Raw genomic sequence first — 16382 nt, 5'->3', positions numbered from 1 at the left:
GGAGTTCGAGCTCAGGTAGGTCTCGAGAACTCCCCTGCTTGTCACCGTGTGAGAAGTGTAAACTAGGGTTGTTTTCGGTGATAATTTGGTTTAGTCGATTGGCTATGGTTTATGTTTTTGGACGGTGAGAGGAAACCGGGGAACCCGGGGGAAACCCACGCGAACACGGTAAGAACATGTAAACTCCGCACAGAAACACCAACCAGCCCGATAGGAGGTTGGACCAGCGGTGTTCTTGCTGTGAGGCAAAAAGGGGGAGGAAGTAGAGGTGGAAGGGGGGAAGCTTCAAAACGAAGATAACTGGAGTGAAAAACTCTGGTTATTTATAATGCTTCCGTAATCATCTAATGGGTCAGATTACGGAGCTAATGAGGAGCCAGCCGTGTTGATCATAAGCATGTGATCCTCTCGAAATTAGTTTATAAATAAACCTCACTTATACTTCTGCATGCTGTTTGTGTTGCTCTGCATTAACACTTCTGAAACACTAGCTGGCAGTAGGTGTTTATGTTCCTTTGTGTCGAGTTTATGCACGGGTGCAGTAGCTAAAGTAGCTAAAACTCGCTCATTCAGAGGCGGGAACCGGCGGACTTTAATCATAAGGTAAACACAAAACAAGAGTTTCCATCTGGAGCTCCTTCATGGGACTCCACACTTGTAAACATTCGTTCCATTGGGTTTGCGGCTCTCAGGACTGCCCACATTCGTCACAGCTACCAAGGCGACCAAACACAGAGCTTGCGCTACAAGTTGTTGTAATGTGTAGTTAAATTTTATAGAGGTGTGCGTTAGCGTCAGCCACGCCGATTTGGACGAAAGCGTCTGCTATATGACTGAATGTAAATGTATGATAAAGAATAAAGCCCAAAACAGAGCACTTTTTTTTAAATTGAAGACTGACGAGTTTTATTCTGCGAAAATAACAGCGCTATTTTACGGCAATTCGTAACTTTTTGATATAGTGTCTAATTCGTACGATATCATTTGTAGAATTTTGTATGATTTGCTAATCCCCAATGATAGTTGGGTTTAGGGGTGTGGTTTGGTGCGACTGTACGACTGAACTAAATTTATAAAACATAAAATAGTTACATTTCCTCGTAAGATCAGGCTTTAAATAACTTTACTCAATATACTTTATAAGCAGAATATTACACGGCCTTTTGCCACTAAACATAAAAAGTAGACACAAAACATTGTTCTGAGCCGTATTAGTTTAATAATTCTTTACTTAAGTGCAAAGCTGATAGAAACAGAAACGGCTGATGGAGTATACACTAACCTATGCGTTATTCAGCCACAAGATGGCACCAAACAGACAAAAACGCAAAGCTGACACAAGCGAAACTGCCCAAATAAAGCATAGACTGACCTATGTATTTTAATTTGCAAGATGACACCAAACAGTTTAAAACGCGACGTGAAAGACAAGCAGATACATATGAATATGGATGTAAGTATATGGATTTAAATGTATTAACTGAAAATCGAGGTGATTTGAAGATTTTGGATGAGCCTGTGTTATTTAGTGGTTGTTATCTGGCAATAACATATCTTGGAATTGTCGCCACTAACCAATCAGAATCGAGTATTCCAGACAGCCGTGTAATAACATTGGTTTATGCACTGTGAGTTAACATGAACAAACACTGTAATAAATCATCACCTTAGAATTATAAGGTTCTATCTGACATTTTTGTCAAAATTGAGTTATTGACATATTCTTATTAATTGAAAACTTAATTACATTATGGGATGTTTTTTATAAGTTGTTTACATTTTAAGACTTTTTATTTTATGTTTGCTTTATGGAATGCAAAAACGTTTGAAGCTCAATATCTCAAAATCATTCAGAACGCAGATAGAACCTTTATAATTCCAAGGTGATGAAATGTATTTATGTATTAACTAATACAGCATTATTGTAAAGTGTTACCGATATGAGATCTCTCTCTGCTTCCTGAGTCGCTTTACAGGATTGCACTCGTCTTGTAAATCCTGTAAAAGTGTGTGCTGCTGCTCAGTGTGTGTTTTCCGGCCTCCTGCTTTTCTCCAAGGTCATCAGCCGCTCACACACACACCATGTGTATTTACAAGTAATCCGTCTGATGATCCTCTGCTGTCTCCGAAGAGCAGATCTGCCTGGAGGAGAAGGAAAACACACAAAGCTCTCGATGTTTAGAAGATTTTTCTTTACATTTTGAAACTTTTCTTTGCTATACAGAACTAAACAGACACCCAGAGTGAAATGAGTGTGTCTGTCGTTTAGTGTTAACAGTGTGTACTTAAAGTCACGGTTAGTGTGATTTCACCAAGTAGGACATCTGTGTTGATCCTGGAACAACATTCCAATTAGCCAATCAGAATTAAGGGATAAGTTTACTGTTTATTTGTTTAATCTTACAGTTATAGGGTTATGTACATCTACATGACTGTTATCCGACTATTATCCATTCCCCTCTGATTGGGATTATTTTTATAGTTAGGTTAGGGTTAGGATTAAGTATGGATTGCATGATTTAGCATGTCAAAACAGAAGGATCGTTAAAACATTATTTAAATGTAAATTTGAGATTAATTGCAATTTATTACACCATACTTACCATGCACATGTTTCCAATTGCACTCAAGTGGCTTTTCCTTTCATTAATATTATATTACACCCTCAAAAATGCTGTGTTGTTTTGATCAAGCGTTGGGTAAAAGATGGACAAACCCAAAGTAGTTTTGTTTTATTAAATTAATATGATACTCTAAAATGCTGAGTTGTTTTAACCAAACGTTGGGTCAAAGATCAATAAAACCAAAAGTATTTCTTTTTAAATTAATTCAAATTATTCTCCAAAAATGCTGGGTTGTTTTAACCCAACGTTGGGTCAAAGATTGATAAAACCAAAAGTATTTCTTTTTAAATTAAATTCAAATTATACTATAAAATGCTGGGTTGTGTTAACCAAACGTTGGGTCGAATATGGGAAATCTCAAATTATTTCTTTTTAAATAAAATTAAAATCATTCTCCAAAAATGCTGGGTGGTATTAACCCAACTTTGGGCCAAAAATGGACAAACCCAAAGTTTTTTATTATTAAATTATAATTATACGCTAAAAATGCTGCATTGTATTAACCTAATGTTAGGTCAAAGATGGACAACCACAAAATATATAAATATTTTTTTATTAAATTAAATTAAAATTATACACTAAAAATGCTTGGATGTTTTAACCCAACGTTGGGTCAAAAATGGACAAATCTGACCACTGGAATTCAAATAAATAAAATTTATATAGTTTAACTCAACTGTTGGGTTTGTCCATATTTGACCAAAAATCGGGTTAATGCAACCTAGCATTTTTAAAGTGTGCATTTTTAAATCCAACGGTTGGCTTTATCCATATTTGACCCAGCTTTGGATTAAAACACCTCAACAATGTTTAGAGTGTATGGTATAACAACACTTTATATAGTAACTACAGTTTTAACCAAGATTTTAAAAACACAATACAAGTGATATAAAAAGGCTGGGTTGTTGTAACCCAACATTGGGTCAAATATGTACAAGCCCAAAGTTTTTATTTGTATTATTAAATTAAAAGTGTACTCTAAACATGCCTGGGTTGTATTAACCTAATGTTGGGTCAAAGATGGACAACCACAAAATATATATATAATATATATATAATTTTATATACATAAAATATATATTTTGACCCAGCTTTGGATTAAAACACCTCAACAATGTTTACAGTGTATGGTATAACAATACTTTATATAGTAACCACAGTTTTAACCAAGATTATAAAAACACAAGTATTATTATTATTGATATTATTGAACCCAACTATTTGGTTTATTCTTTTTTTTTAACGTAACATTGGGTTAATTCATCCTAGCATTTTTACAGTGTACATTTTCAAACCCAATAGTTGGCTTTGTCCGTATTTGACCCTGCGTTGGGATAAAACATCAACTGATTGATATGATAACATCCCTTTACACAGATTTAACCAAGATTTAACCTCAATGAACAACACAATGTGAATGGTATAACATTTGCATTGTTGTAACCCAACATTAGGTCATATATGGGTGAACCCAACTGATGGGTTAAAAAGTGTAAAGGACAAATCCAACACTAGGTAAATTTAACTAAAAAATTAACCTAGTGTTGGATTTGTCCATACAAGCATTTTGGTTTTTAGAGTATACCAACACATTTCAACCATTGCACAGTCAACATCAATAACTTGTATCATCTCTAAAATAATTTTTAGGATGGTGTCTCAGTGTAAAACTGCAAAAGAAAAATAAAGAGCGTTTGCTTTGATTAGCGCGAGTGGATAAATTAACACTGAAGTGGAAATGTGTACGTCAGAGTGTCTCTAATGAGGATAAATCGAGAAAAGAGTCGTCATCCAGGGTCTACAGAGGATTAGTGTGTGTTTGAGAGACATGTATTCAGGTCTGCACTGTATCTTACACTTGCTGAACTTTGCGCATTAATTGGATTAATTAAGTGCTTGGATGGATGGACGACCGCTGGCAGGACGAAGCGGACAGTCCAGCCTCCAGAGCGTAAAGAACAGAGTGTGTGTTGAGTTTGAGAAGACGTGAGCGTCACTAATGAATGAATCTCAGTGCTGGAAGTCATGTTAAATGAAAACTAGAAATACTTTAATATTACAAACTCAGGCTGAGTTGACAAATCAAGCAGGATTTGAGTTAATTGAAGCATAATTATAATTAAATGACACTGCTGACACTCTTTTTTATTTGTCAATACACTTCGTAAAGTGCTGGGTTGTCGTAACACAGTGCTCCCTCAAATATGTGTTCCACACAATAACTTCATATTGACACAAATAGATTAAGATATCTTAATTGTTTTACATATTTAGGTGGATTGAACACAAAACAATTAAGTTGGCCCAAAAAAAACATAAGAATTGTGTTGATTCAACTCATTTTAAACAAGTAGATTGAACAAGCAGCAAAAGTATTTTTTGAGTGAACATTACATACATTTTTTATGACATTTTTATGACTTTTCATAACCCAGTGGTTGTGTTCGTCCATTTGTTTGTATAAATTACACAATATGCTAAACAAAACATATTGAGTAATTCTAGAAATGTTAAATTTTATTATTATTGATATTTTAAATTATAAAAACAGATGTGTGTTTATTATGAATGACTTATTGTTATATTTGCCTGATTTTATGAAAGAACGTCTGTTGAAATGTAATGCAGCATGTGGATCAATTAAAACCAAATATTAATAAATAGAGGAACAGGAATAAATAAATAAAGACAGTCCTGTTTGTTCGAACTACTTATTTAAAATGAGTTGAAACAACACAATTCTTGAGTTTTTGGGGGGGACAGCTTAATTGTTTCATACTCAATCCACTTAAATTTGTAAAAACTAATAAGTTAACTTAATCACTTCATGTTGTACCAACGCAAATCGATTGTGTGGAACCCAGCATTTTTACAATGTGTGTGTGTATATATATTAGTGGTGTGCCGTTATCGGCTTTAACGCTCTGCGTTGACAAGAGACTCTTATCGATTAAAAAAATTTCGCCGTTAATCTATTCTCAAAGTTTGGTTGGGAGCTGGGTCTATTCTATGCCAGCTATGATTACTTTCACCTTGATATTTTAGCGCGGATGTATACCTGGCCGAATTGCACTGTAGGTGGTGAGAACGAGTCTTCGAACCTGAGAGTATTCCTACTGTGAAGTTACCACATCAAACGTGACGTGCTAACATGGATGCAGTTCACTAGAGTGAATCTGATCAATGTTAGCTCCACATCTAACTATCAGGCACCTGTAGATTTTATGCGTTTGAGTAAAGCATATACAAATAAAATGGACCGGGGGCTTTTTAAAATGAATGACAGTGAATGAAAGTCAAACTGCTGAGCCGTCTGACAAAAAAGTGCCCTTCTGAATCAAATCAGCAGGATGCCCTTCTGGATCTTTCACTTACTTTGAAGACACTACTGACTACGTTTACATGGACATCTGTAATCTAGCTATTTGCCTTAATAGACAATAATATAATGAAGGTGTTTACATGAAATGCTTTCATATATAAGTTTCCTGTAATTTTGGGTGACTTTAACTGCAGTTCAGCAGTTTCACTTTCACTCATGAACATTTCATTCATGCCTCCATGACAAACTGGGGATTTAGACGCAAATAAGGAGTAAGGACTGGTGGAAGAGTGTTATGGAATTTAATAACGCACACCGAATGGAAAGAAAAAATGTCCGCATCTTGCGATCTTGTGTGTGAATCTTGTCGGAAAATATGGTGAAAAGTCCTACATGACAGTAATAGTTTGATCGCGGTGTTTACTTCAATCGTGCCACAAATATACAGTATGCATACTCCACGTCTTAATTCCATTTCTGTTTAGTTCAGTTATGACTTTAGTGGGATTAAAGTGATTTAAAAATGGCAGTTTGGAGCTTATGTAGGTCTACAGTTCAACATTCATCTTTAACTGAATAAACAGTAAACACAAGTACATCTTATTGAACATCATTTATTTTCATCACCAATTGTCAGTGTAGAACAGTTTCTCAAGCAGTTTGTGATGCATTTTGGAAACAGGAGATGAGCCCCTGGTCTAATGCGCCACCTGGCTTAAGAAACCCGTTCTCAAAGACTTACTTTTAGTCATTATTTGGGTAGCACACACGGCAGAATTCAAATGAGCCATTTTAAGATCTAGATTAATCTAGATTAAAAAAATGTATCTATGCCCACCTATTTTATATATATATATATACACGCATACACATATTGCTAATTTGCAGAAACTATGATTTTCTTTTTTTTTAAAACCTGATATACAACAATATATTTGTTTGTTACTGTTTAGTTAAATAAAGGTGTAAAGGTGCAGTAGGTGATCTGCCAAAATGCTAGCCATTAGCATAATTTCTTTGAAACACAGTCCCACCCCAGCCGTCTAAAGCCACACCTCCTGAAACATGAACACGCACCTTAAAGATGACAGAGACCCACCAGATCATGTCATTCGCAACTTTACAGTACTTTATAACACGACAATTCTGACCTAAAACTGTATTATATCAAGCACGTTTTCAGTTGTGTAGCAAGCAAAACTTGCTACATAATGTGCAATATTTCACGCATGCAAGGATCACTGGTCTCACTCTCCTATGCGCTTTGTCCTAAAGCCACTACTGCGTGCTTAGTGTTTGGTCAGCGGTGTGCAGGAATTACACTTATCACTGAGCCATACTTACATGCTATTTCAGACTGAATATTCAGACTAGCGGTAAACAATATAGGGAGCATGTCACAGGCTATTATTGTTCAAAAATGAACTAATGTGAATATAAAACCAACTTCCCCTCAGTAAAGCAGCGTAGGAGGAATGGCGCTATTTACTTCTGTTGTGTTGTTAAACTAAATACAAATCTACATGATCGATGCTGTAAAAGAACCTTATAAAACAGAAAATAGTCACATCAATCGTTCGCCAGAAGATTTTAGTAGCTGAACAACACTTCTGTGCATGTGACCCATTTATAAAACAACATCTACATCAGCTTTGGGTGACTAAAATAGTTTTAAAACAGAACATCACCTGTCTAACAGAAATACTTCAGTCATGGTGTCGTCCTTCCTCAAGCGTGCAAAAGTAACTCCAATATAGATTCAGGATTTTAAAAAGTTTTGATTGAGCCTTTGTTTTTACCGTTGTCACGCTAGCTCTCGTGTGTTAAGCAAATGGCCGATCTGTGTGAACGGTTGCAGATGTACTAATCTACATTTGTTGACAGAGAGTTTGGGCTACTTATCAGAATTAGGAAATTATTGGCCCGACAATATTTAACTGGATGAAAATTTTTTTAGTTTTATGCCTTAGCCAGAATATAAAAGCACATATAAATACATTTAGATCATTTAATTTAATTATTACTATTGAAATGTTAAGAGACTTTCAACCAGCACAACAAAACATGTTTCTGAAGACAATCACCTACTGCACCTTTAATTAAAGATCAAAATACTTAAAAACTATTAATAAAACAATCATATTTTGATGATAATATTATGCGTTGCTTATATTGTTGGTTTGACGGCTTCTATAGTTCTTATTTGTGAGTCGTTCAGGATAAAAGCGTCTATTATTCAATGTGATGTAAATGTAACGCAAGTCAGCTCACTCACTGTTAAAAGTGACCAATCCCGTCTTGTTATCGTAAATTCTGTCCAATCAGAGACCATCATAATGGTTTTATGGCTACTAACAGTGACACACACTCACTCACTGACTGGAAGCTCTTTTGTGTGTGTGTCCTGTGGTTTGACTGTTCTGTGGGTTGTATTGTGAGCAGTTGTGAGTCAGTGGAGTCAGAGTGTGTCACCAACGGTTTGTGCAGATTTCAGCTGTCGGAAAAATGAGCTTGATAAACCCTGAACGAAACATTCAAGTGTCTTTCAGAACCAAACAATACAAAAGTCCACAATGTTGCACTACACTGGATATGAGCAACACAACTGACTGTGCGTGTGTTTGTTTTGGTTTATGCATGTATCCTTGTGTATATTTTTGTGTGTGTGGCATCTGATGTGTGTATGTGTGCAGAGCTGATGGAGTGGTTAGGTGGATATATGTGTGTGGGGAAGTGGTTACGTGTATATTTGTGGGTGTGTGTGTGTTTCTGTGTTTGTTGGCAGTATGTGTGCATCTCTGTGTGTTTTTTGTGAGTGTTTTTAGATGTGTGGGTGGAAGGGGTTGTATATGTGTGTCTGTTTTATGGGGTAGGTTATGCATGTATCTGTGTGTATTTTTGTGTGTAGGATTTCATGTGGTATCTGTGTTTGTATGTGTGTGGGGAAGGTTTATGTGTATATTTGTGTCTCTGTGTGTGTGTTGTTGTTGTTGTTTTTATGTGTATGTGTGTTTGTGTTATTTGTGTGTGGTTTTATGTTTGTGTGTTTGTTTGTGGCAGGGTATGTGTGTATCTCTGTGTGTTTGTGTATAGTTTTATGTCTGTATATTTGTGTTGGGGAAGGGTTGCGTGTGTGTTGTTTCTGTGTGCTTTTGTTTGTGGTTTTATAGCTGTGTGTGTTTGTGGTGGGGGTTATGTGTGTATCTGTGTGTTTGCTATTTCTGTGTGTGGATTTATTTGCAAATGTGTGCAATTTACGTTTATGTTTGTGAGCATACAGTACCTGCCAACACTCCCGTTTTCGCGGGAGTCTCCCGTACTTCAGACCCATCTCCCGCATTACCCCCCCCCCCCCCCCTCAGTTCTCCTCAGCTTTTTGGTTCAGTCTCCATGCGCACCGAACCCAACGCGCAACCATCTTCATACCTGCTCCACAGTTCGCGCGCTCCATCACCCACGCTCTTCAGTTCGCGCGCACCCGGATTTATGATCCAAATGTGGGCAGGTATGTTTGTGTGTGGGGTGGTTATGTGTGTATTTGTGTGTGTTTATGTAGTTTTATGTCTGTATTTGTTTATGGGGTAGGGGTTATGTGTGTGTCTGTATTTGTCTATGGGGTAGAGGTTGTGTGTGTGTGTAAGATCACGCGTGTGCTGGCTTTAGAAAGCGAGACAGATGGCAGCAGTTGAGAACAGAAGCCGTTTCCGTCTCTCTCTCTCTCTCTCTCTCTCTCTCTCTCTCTCTCTCTCTCTCTCTCTCTCTCTCTCTCTCTCTCAATCCTTCATCTCCGTTTATCTTCCTGTCTAAATCCACTCGATTAGCCTGATTGTGGAGTTCCACTGAAGGTACAACTTAAAGTCAGACACACACGATGCAGTTCAATACACCCTCTGAAAAATACACACGAAGAACCATCTCCAACAGTCTGGATCTTTCTGAACACAACACTTATGCCACATATTTCATCTTTCATTTAAATATTAAGTGCAATTAAATGTCTTGCTTTTACATTTGAGAGCATTTATTATCAACCCAGGCTCATACTGAAAAGTACCTCTATATACATTTCTGGAGAGCGCCAAATACGTCCCAGGAGCTACGTTTTTTTTTTTTTTTTTTTTTTTTTTTTTCAGTTTTTGTTTTCGTGAATCCATCAGAGGCCGCTTTGTACAATTTTTCAGATATCAAATTCTTCTCCCAAGTGCCGTTTGCGCCAACACAGGGGCGTAGCAACCGGGGGGGACGGGGGGGATACGTCCCCCTCACTTTTAGAAACAGACCATTTAGAAACAGGTGATTAATAGTTATATGAACGTCTGATCTCATACAGCCACCCCCCCCCCCCCCACTTTTAAAATGTCTGCTACGCCCCTGCGCCAACATATATATTAGGGCTGCACAATATATTGTTTCAGCATCTATATCGCTGGATGTGCAATGTTGTATCAGGATTATGGTTGACTAGGATCTACTATTAAAAACACAGATAATTTTGGAGTAATTACAAAGTTTAACCATAAAGTTACTAAATAATTGTGTGTTTTTAAGGACTTTGTAAGCATTTCAAGCCAGTTTAAAGCGTTCACGCACATTTTTGTAATTTTAAGAAAGATTAATTGTATTTATGTGCAGCATATATACACCATGGAAATTATACAGTGCCATTTTACATTAATTATTCAATTTGTGTACCTGACTGCTTTTAGACACCCAGAAAACAATGCTTGGTTTACATTTTATGCAGATGTGCTCCACTAAAATCATCCTAATCAATCAAAGATCATGAATTCTTTACAAATGAATGCTATTTAACTTATCTGTTAAAATTGTTGTCAATATTGTATGTATTGCAGATAAATAAAATATCACAATGTTAGTTTTAATTGTTTATTATTATTATTATTATTATTATTATTATTATTATTATTAATGGTTATAGTAATAAAAGTAATAATAACTGGAGTAGTAATTTCATTTGAAATTAAATACAATAAGTAATAAACAAATATTTAATAATGTATTTAACAATTTGTTTTGCATTTAATAAATACCGCCTTGATGAACAGAATAATTTTATATAAATTATTCAATTAAATTATTAATAAAAAAAAAAACTGAACCCAAACTTTTGACCGGTAGTATATATATCTAGGAAGTCAATGGTCACGAGTTTTAAATTCGAGTTACATTCTTCAAACATCTTCATTTATGTTCAACAAAAAAAAGAAAAAAAAAAAACAGTAACACTATTAACTACTAACTTATAACCTGCTCATTATTAAGATATTAACTGTTCATAAGTAGTTATAAAGTATGAGCTTATTCTTCCCAAAACCTAAACCCAACTTCTACCTTACTAACTATTAATAAACAGCTAATTATTAATTTATTAAGATAGTAGTGTTAGTTAATTGTTTGCTAATACCGAGAATTATGACCTAATCTAAAGTGTTACCAAAAAAGAATTAATTTGGTATCAATTGAAAGTCAGTAAGTTTATATTTTTGGGTGATCTATCACTTTAAATCTTCGACTGTAAGTTGGATTGTTCAAAAGCGCAGTTCATAAAGCCAACCGCTAAAGAGATTTAGCACAAAAACACACTCAAAAAATGACTTTTGCTGCTTGTTTAAGCTACCTAAAACTTAATTCTTAAGTTTTTTGGGGGACAACTTAATAATTTTGTTCAATCTACTAAAATTTGTAAGTTAACTTAATCAATTTGTGTTGGAACAACATGAAGGAATTGTGTGGAACCCAGCTTTTTTTACAGTGCATACGTTGATCAAATGATTCTCTAAAAATACGAAAGTCTCAAAGAAATGACAAATAAGACCAACATGGATCCTCCTAATCATGAAATAACATCCTAAACAGACACACGTCCATCAGGGTCTATCACTTGAGATAATCTCCATCTCATCCCACTTGAGAAAAATACTGTAGTAAAATACTGTGTTGGACTACCTAAACATTATTCAAGCAGCCGGAGATCTACAGTGAAAATCTACAAAGCATCAGCTCTTAGTCTGTATATCATTTCTACATACCTGTGGATCCTGCAGGTCTTCGGGTTTGTCCAGAACTACTCGTCAAACTCAGTCATCAAACAGCTTGAAGAGAGTTAATCCAGAGTTTAACACCCGCCTCTCTCCTCCTCCTCCTCCTCCTACTGATGATTAATTCTGTCGCATAATACACCCAAAGGCCACCAGACATGCAATTATTAGCACTCTTGTGATTCCTTTTACAAATATTTCCAAAGTGTTGTTTAACAGATTAAGATAATTTTCATATTAATTTTTATATTCTAGTGAAGAAGGGTACCAGAAAGCAGGTAAGACAAAAACAAAAGCCAAAAAAATCTGAAAATGTATTAAAAATGAGGCGAGGGCTTTTCTTTTTCTGGATTCCTTTATAAAACTGTCAGTTGGTTTTAGTGAAGTGGGTGGGTGGAGACCTCCTAATAATAGGTATAGTGTGAATCTATAAGTAAAAATTTTTCAAGACAAAATTTCGCTAAATACACAAACAAACATTTTTTTAGAGATAACTTGATACAATTTTTTTATTGAGAGTCTCAAATATCTCAACCTGGAGCTCAACACGCTCAAAACAGTGGAGATGATAGTGGACTTCAGGAGAAACCCCCTGCTCTCCCCCCACTGAGCATCATGGACAGCATTGTGGCAGCAGTGGAGTCATTCAGGTTCCTGCACACCACCATCTCTCAGGACCTGAAGTGGGACACTCACATTGACCCCATTGTTAAAAAAGCTCAACAGAGGCTGTACTTTCTTTGTCAGCTGTGGAAGTTTAACCTCCCAAAGGAGCTGCTGAAACAGTTCTACACCTCCATCATTGAATCAGTCATCTGCACATCAATAACTGTCTGGTTTAGCTCAGCTACTAAATATGACCTCCAAAGACTACGTCGAATAGTTCGGACTGCTGAGCGAATCACTGGTACAACCCTTCCTACTCCCTAAGAACTGTACTTATCCAGAGCGAGCAGAAGGGCTGCCAAAATCACTCTGGACCCCTCACACCCAGCACACTGCCTCTTTGAACTTTTACCTTCTGGTCGACACTACAGAGCAGTGCGCACCAGAACAGCCCGACACAGAAACAGTTTCTTCCCTCAGGCAATCCATCTCATGAACACTTGATGATAATAATTGCAAAACCAACATCACTACTTGCTATACACTTTTATACACATATACACTTATTTAACAACACACTTTACATGCCAATTTGCACATAACAGCTGCACATATAACGATGTATTTAGTAATAAACATGTACATACACTTGTCAATCTGTATATTTGCACTCACTACTTACTTCTATTTTTTAAAATATATTTATTATCTGTTTTTTGTCCTGTCTCTGTTATCCTGTTGCACTGTAGAAGCTCTGTCACGAAAACAAATTCCTCGTATGTGTGAACATACCTGGCAATAAAGCTCTTTCTGATTCTGATTCTGATATACTATTCTATGAGGAACTGCTTCCTTTGACCATTCATTCACACCAGCAGCTGACATGAATCAGCAGAAACTGTAGCTATTTCAACCAACGTCACTTTAGAGCTAGTATTTGAATGATTCTCTAGCGTAATATCTAAAGTGATGACAAAAAAGGTGATTTTGCTCACATTTTAAGACTATAAGACTGAATGACATGAAATTCCATCAGTATACAGAGATTTCCCAGAGTTTCTCTGTTGCATTCAGGAGATCACAATAATTAACCCTAACAAAGCCAAAGCAAAGCAAACACTTCCAGAAACACTAGTAGATTACTATGGTATAAATACAGCACGACAACATATAAAAGAGAGAGACTGACTTAGAAAGTCACTTACCTGTTTTATTATAATTTTATCAGCTTCAGTTTGAAATTACACTCCACTAAGTATTTGTTATGCGATCTTTGTCGCCATCTTGTGGCGGAACGTCCACCGTCTTTGCTCTGCTCAGTATGACAGGCTGATGGATGATGATGTGCTGCATCTCCGATATTATAAATATTTATAATAGGCACTATCCTTATAAATAAATTGTATAGTTGCAATCTAAACAACTACATTCTCGCCTATTATGTTGTCCAACAGCTGCAATTTTTGTCAAACTGTAGTGAGTTTATTGATCTGCTCTCACTCTATGTGGATGGAGTTATACACAAAGGTAGAGAGGCTGTACGTGTGCTGTTATTATGGGAATATCTCACGGTTGTCAGCCAATCAGATTCGAGAACCAGACAGAACAGTTGTATATATATATATATATATATATATATATATATATATATATATATATATATATATATATATATATATATATATATATATATATATATATATGTAAGGGGGTGTATGATTTTGTTCTTTAGGAACCAAATGGATTGCAGAAAGATGGGTGTTGTTAAAAAATCAAGGAAGATTGACAAATGGACGAAAGCAGGGCAAAATGCGACAGAAACTCTAAGGCCCTGTTTACACTGTCAGGTCTTGATGCCCAATTCCGATTTGTTGCCTACATCGGATTTATTTACACGTTCTTTTAATTGTGTCCGATTCATGCGTTTACACTTGACATACAATTTATGACGTCGCGCATGCGTAAATGCAGGTTCTAGCATCTGCACCACACAAGCCACGATGGAAGAAAATTGTCTTGCTTTTATCTCTGCGAAATATGCTAAGTTTGCTCAACTTTAAAATGATTTTGAGGTGGAGGAGCAGGGAAAGGACCGTCATCGCAGCTTGCGCCTATGTGTTATGGATGGTGTCCTTTGTGTTGCCAGATTGGGCAGTTTCCCGCACAATTGGATAGTGTTTTTCATGTGATCTGGTTATATTGTTTTTCTGTGACTGCTGGTGTTGGTTGCTGTATGTTTTACTAGTATTACAGTTAAAATAACTAGGTTAATTTCGATTTAAGTAAATTATAATTAGATAAAATATTAATCTCATATTTTGTGAGTTTTTTTGTGCGTTTTGGACAGTTTTGGGGCTGGAAAAAGTCAGCTATATTTGGCAACACTGGGTATCCTCCACCATACAGAGGAATTTGTGGGTACAAGGTAGATCTCAGGTCTGGTGTGAGCAAATTGTGGCGGGCTTTAATGAAGAGCAGTGGGTCAAAAACTTTAGGATGAGCAAACCAACATTTGATATGTTGTGTCAAAGCTTGTCCATACACCTCTCGTACAATGACACACACTCTTCCTTCTACGTTATTAAACTGCGGAGAAGTACCACATTGTCCAAGTTTAATGACGTACAAAACGGAACGCCTCAATAAATCCGATCTGCCTGTTTATACGACAGTCACATTGTCACATATCTGATTTATTTCCACATATGAAGGAGGCCTGAAACCGATCTCTGAATATCCGAATACATGCGTTTTTTTGTGTGTGTGTGTGTGTGTGTTTACACGGTCATAAAACAGATCTGATCTGTATCATATATGTGCAAAAAATTGGAATTGGGTCACATTTAACTGGCAGTGTAAACGGGGCCTAATAGCCTCATCCTAAAGGACTGAAGGCCTGTCCTAAAAGCATTCCTATGTGACCAGAAGTGAAGAAAAGTTGTATCGAGGAGGAAGGAAGGTTATGGTTTATGAGGGCAAATGAGCTTTTACAAAATAACAGAGTGCACAGATACATAGCACTACTATAAACAAATGAAAATAAGAGTTTTGATTTAATGGTGACTTTAAATAAACGAAACAAAATGCTCAGGAAGCCCGTCAGACTGTGGAGATGCAGTGTTTCTCTGAAGGCTATGTGTGTGTGTTGTGCACATGCTGTCATGAGCCTTAACGAGATAACCGGCCTAATTAAAGTCTGAGCAGAATCCAGCGCAGCGGCCAGAGAGACAGATGGACACTGATTGAGGTCAGGGGGAATATATATGTATATACACACACATACAGAAAGCACAGAGACTGAGAGAAAGCTGATCCAGACATTAGACAGTCATTCATTACCATCCAGGTCACACAGTGTAACAGACAGTCTGCTGGCTCATATATACAGTGCTCGGCATGAAGGAGTACACCCCTTTTTAAAAGTAATCTATCTATCCATTTCTCAGTTAATATAGACTATATATTTCGGATGTCCTTCCTGCTGCAACCCAGAACTGGGAAACACCCATACACGCTCACATTCATACACATACACTACCAATTTAGTTTCACCTATAGCGCATGTCTTTAGACTGTGGTGGAAACCGGAGCACTCGTAAACTCACGCCAACATGCAAACTCCACACAGAAATGCCAACTGGCCCAGCCTGGACTCGAACCAGCGACCCTCTTGTTGTGAGGTGACAGTGCTAACCACTACACCACCATGCCGCAACATTCAGATTCAAACAAGTTATTACATTTACTATAGAACATGTAGAAAATTTCCTG

Source organism: Danio aesculapii, chromosome 16 (assembly GCF_903798145.1).
Source record: "Danio aesculapii chromosome 16, fDanAes4.1, whole genome shotgun sequence".
In the NCBI taxonomy this organism is placed as follows: domain Eukaryota; kingdom Metazoa; phylum Chordata; class Actinopteri; order Cypriniformes; family Danionidae; genus Danio; species Danio aesculapii.
This window is presented reverse-complemented; position numbering follows the sequence as displayed.